Here is a 4,723-nt window from a genome sequence, read left to right on the forward strand (position 1 = left end):
GACTTGCCCACAGTCACACAGCTGACAAGTGGCAGAACTGGGATTCGAACTCATGAGCCCTGACTTCAAAGCCCGTGCTCTAGGTGAGTGACGTAGATATTTTGAGCATTATATAGTATTTTCCTATAACGTAAAACTGGCCCACATGTTCCTGTAAACTATAAGTTCCTAGAGGGCACGAACTGTATCTATCAAATCTCATGTATTATACTCTCCCACGTGCTTAGTACAATGGTCTGCACCCAGGAAGCACTCAATAAATACCATTCATTGATTTATTGATTGACTGATTGTTCCCGTTTATGGATTAACAAATCTTCATTGGAACAACCTCATTTCCTCTCAACTTTCCCTGGTCTCTGTCACTGGGAACAGGAAGGAATTTTTTTTTCTTTTGCTTTTTTATGGTATTTGTTAAGTGTTTACTATGTGCCAGGTGCTGGCGCAGATACAAGTTAATCAGGTTGGACAAAGTCCATGGACATGGGGCTCTCTGTCTAAATCCAATTTTTACAGATGAGTTAACAAGCACAGAGAAGTTAAGTGACTTTCCCAGGACCACAGAGCAGAGAAGAGGTGGAGCTGGATTTAGAACCCAGGTCCTTCTGACTCCCAGAGCAATGCTATATCCACTAGGCCATGCCACTTCTCTGAAATTTTTATTTTTCTGAAGCATGGATTTTGATTTACAATACTTAGTACTGTGATGTTTGTTAAGCACTTTCTATGTCCAAGCCTTGTACTGAGCTGGTGTAGATAACAAGACAATCAAGTTAGACACAATCCCTGTCTTCAAAGGGCTCACAGTCTAAGAATGCATTTTACAGTGTGGTTCAAAAATTCTAAAAGTATTTCTAGAACAATTCCAAAGATGATTCAGAACTAGAGGGCTTATATGATTGAAAAGTTAGAGGTGACACAAATACAATGAACTATAATGCTGGAAAAACAAGTACAGCCAGGAGTATAACAGGAGAAGGAACTTTCCTTTCTCTGAATTACTAAACTCTCTGGAGAAATCAGGCCAACCTAGATTCTCATCAGGGATGATTACAATGTCGAAACTTCTGCCGAAAAGAGACTAATCCCCACCCTTGCAGGGTGTGTCCTCTTGGAAGAGGCTATAAGTAATTGGCAGAAATATCATTATGAATCCTTTCTCAGAATTTCTATGGTAGGAAGGAAGATATGGATTATGGAAGTGTATCTAAAATCTGAACTTTAAATTTACAGATAGGATAAGCAGCTCTTACCAGATTCACAGTATTGTTTTCAACATAAAAACACAAAAACCAGTGAGTTTGAAAGAAAAAGTGAACAAAGTCAATGACAAGCTATTTTTAGAATAGATATATCAAAAGGATTCAATTGGATTTATTGAGCGCTCTCACTAGGGAACTTTTTTATGTTTATTTGTTAGTTTTGTCCAACCTGATTTACCCCAATGCTTAGAATAGTGTTAACAAGTACTATAACTGATATGATTATGATTATGATTATTATGAACTTACTATGAGCCAAGCTCTATATTAAGCACTGGGGTAGATACATGCTTGTCAGGTTCAAAACAATCCCTGTCCCACAATATGGCACAGTGGAGAGCGCCTGGGCTTGGGAGTCCAAAGATCATGACTTCTTCTGACCTTTTGATGGTGATAATAATGATGGTACTTGTTAAGGGCTTATTATGTACCAGGCATTGTACTAAGCACTGGGGTGGATAAAAGCAAACCGAGGTGGACACAGTCTCCATATCATGTGGGGCTCACAGCCTCAAACCCCATTTTACAGATAACAGATGCCCAGAAATGTGAAGTGACTTGTCCAGCTCCACCTCCTGTCTGCTACGTGGTCTTGGGCAAGACACTTAACTTCTCTGTGCTTGTTAACTCATCAGTAAAATGGGGATTAAGACTGTGAGCCCCATGTCCATGGACTATGTCCAACCTGATTAGCTTATATCAATACCATTGTCTGGCACATAGTAAGCACTTAACTAATACCATAAAAAAAGAAAAGATTTATTTCTGTTTCCAGTATCAGAAAACAGGGACACTTTGGAGGTCACACAGCAGACAAGTGGAAGAGGTAGGATTAGAACTCAGGTCCTTCTGACTACCAGGCTAGTACTCTATTCACTACTTCAAGCTGCTTACCTGTGCATAAAATAGAACTAGAATTCTAATTATGGACTGATTTTGCAAGGGACAAAGTGATGCTTGTTCAAAAATGTCATTAGAAAGTTCTCAAGAAAATTAAAAAGTTTAAAATTTTAAAATTTAAAAAATTAAAACTGAAAAAAAAATTTTTTGGAAAAATTTTGCTTTTCTCAAGCACCACCTGTCAGTATCTTCAAAGAGATGCTGATCATCTTGATTCTCTTTTCTACTTCTTTGTTCATGTATTCTTGCCAATGGAGCAGAATTCAGGGAGGACACTAAAGTCATTTTTATTAGTGAACACCTTTGTCTGTTCCTACAATTTCCCTACCTAGGCTTGTACATAAATAACCTCAACTTTCTTCATTCTTATTATCAATCCATAGAGTTGAGCTGATTTTGCAAAGCAGTTTGATCTACTCATGTGTGTATGTGAATTTTTGTGAATGTGTATGTATATTGTGTGTGTATGTATATTTATGAACATAGGTGTGTATTTACCCCTCTCAGGGTCACACCTGGAGAGTTTCCAGTACTCTACCAGTCTTGACTATGGGAGGGAGAGTCAAGCAGAAGCATATGCATTCCATTCCTAGCTTGGGCAGTGGCTAGAGAATGGAAGGCAATCTGCTAGAAGTCTAAACTCCCCTGTGCTGGGCAGCAGCAGCATGAGACAGTCGAGGGTGCAGAAAGAGGCAATGGTAAACCATTTCTGTATTTTTACCAAGAAAACTCTATGGACCCACTACCAGAACGATTGCAGATGAGAGTGGGGCATTCTATGTCCATGGAGTCGCTATGGGTTGAAGACGATTCGACCGCATAAGACAAGACAAGACAAGTATTTGTGAGGGTGAGTAGGCCCTCAACAGTCATCCATCTGCACTGAGACTGTGAATCCTTTTCCATTGGAAGAGTTTCCTGGTAGATTGAATGAGGATACTGACACCAGCTTCCAGGCTCTTCATCACATCCTTAAGAATGGCACCATAGAACAGGTTGAACACCATAGACCTACCACCCAACCCTGCTTCACTCTGATAGTGGTTGGGACAAACTGCTCAGGATTCTTTGAGGTCTACCTCAAGCAATCATTCCTTCACAGGATGGCCTAAAGATCTTGCTGAGTTTCTTAAGGAGGGTCAAATTTCATCGAATAGTTGCTTGGTTTTGTGTGGAGTTGGAGGTAGCCAAAATGTGGTGCGTTGTGTATGTTGAGAACAGGGGTGGTGAGAGAGAAAGAGAGTGAGAGGGAAAGGCATAGAAACTTCCTCCCCTCTTGGACCTTTCCCATCTCACCTCATTGTGGAGCAGGGATAGCTGGTCCCCACTGTCCCCCATTCCCCACATGACAGTCCTCTATATGACAGGGGGTGGGGGGGAAATTCCACAGATGGGGTTCTGGCAGCCTGAGGGACCCTTTCCTCTAGGTCTCTTCTACCCTCCCAGCTGTGTGTTGAGAGAAGCTCCCTGTCCCAGCTCCCAATTCCTCGTGATGCTGGTTCTGAACAAAATCTCCTGCATCTGTTTGAATCCAAGCTCCTTAGACTTTACCTGAAAGTTCAAAATAAAGGTTCTGAGAAAAAGAATGTGAAAGGGAAAATAATTAACTATTTTTATTAAGGGAAAGAGGTTGTACCTTCCACCTTGTTTTTCACTTGTTAAAACTTATGAAGGGGCCAAGGGGCAACGCCAAGGCTTGGGCAAGCTAAGAATTTGACAACATGTCAGTAAGTATGTACTTTCACATCAACTCAGTGGCCTGTTTTCTCCTGACCTTATGCTCTCAGCGACCCAAGTACCTGAATTCAAGTCAGTGGTTGGTCAACAAACCACCAGGTTAAGCAGTTAATGCTCTTGAAAATGTCTCCTATAACCCTCAACTTATCTGATCTCGCCATGTCCCCTCAATCCCTTCCTTCTAATCATCTTATCCTTGTCCTTCCTGCCCAGCACCACCCTTATTCCCCCTCCATCCAACCCCTTGACACTCCTCGCTCTATCTCCTTCCCCCTCCCCAGACTCAAACCTGTCCTTTTTCTCTTCTTCACTCCTTATCCCCCTCTGCCTGCACTGAATCCATCAGCTCAGTTCCATCCAACCCTTCTGCACCTTTCACATTATCCCCTTTCCCCCATTCCTCCCAAACAATCTCAGCCAAATACAGACTGTGGAACTCCACTCCATCGTGAGCCCCTTTCATCTTGACCTGCTGCTGATGGAGTCACTTCTTCTTCTCACCATTACTGAAACCTGGCTCATCGCAGATGACACTGTCCTCCCTGCTGTGCTCTCCAGACGGGGGCTGATCTTCTTCCAGTCTCCAAATCCAAATGGGAAAGGAGGAGGAGTTGGCTCCCTTCTTGTTCCCCAAAGCTGTTTTTGCACTTCCCTTCTGCCCTATCCGACTCTTTTCCTTCCTCTGAAGCCCATATCATCCACCTCTACCACCCATTTCAATTACTAGTCAGGGTCAGCTACCACCCCCAGACTCCACTTCGAACTTCCATTTTGACTCCTTTCTCACATTCTTTCTCTCTTTCATCCTCCTTACATTTATCTTT

At 42.2% G+C, this 4,723-nt stretch overlaps 1 non-coding gene across 1 annotated transcript; it reads left to right on the top strand.

Moving 5' to 3' along the window:
- The first annotated feature begins 2,659 nt into the window (after window positions 1-2,659).
- On the top strand, window positions 2,660-2,797 carry LOC114814454. The gene has a single exon (XR_003762250.1). It is a non-coding gene; the product is annotated as a small nucleolar RNA SNORA7 (small nucleolar RNA).
- Window positions 2,798-4,723: the final 1,926 nt, after the last annotated feature.

This window comes from Ornithorhynchus anatinus, chromosome 9, assembly GCF_004115215.2.
Source record: "Ornithorhynchus anatinus isolate Pmale09 chromosome 9, mOrnAna1.pri.v4, whole genome shotgun sequence".
Taxonomy (NCBI): Eukaryota; Metazoa; Chordata; class Mammalia; order Monotremata; family Ornithorhynchidae; genus Ornithorhynchus; species Ornithorhynchus anatinus.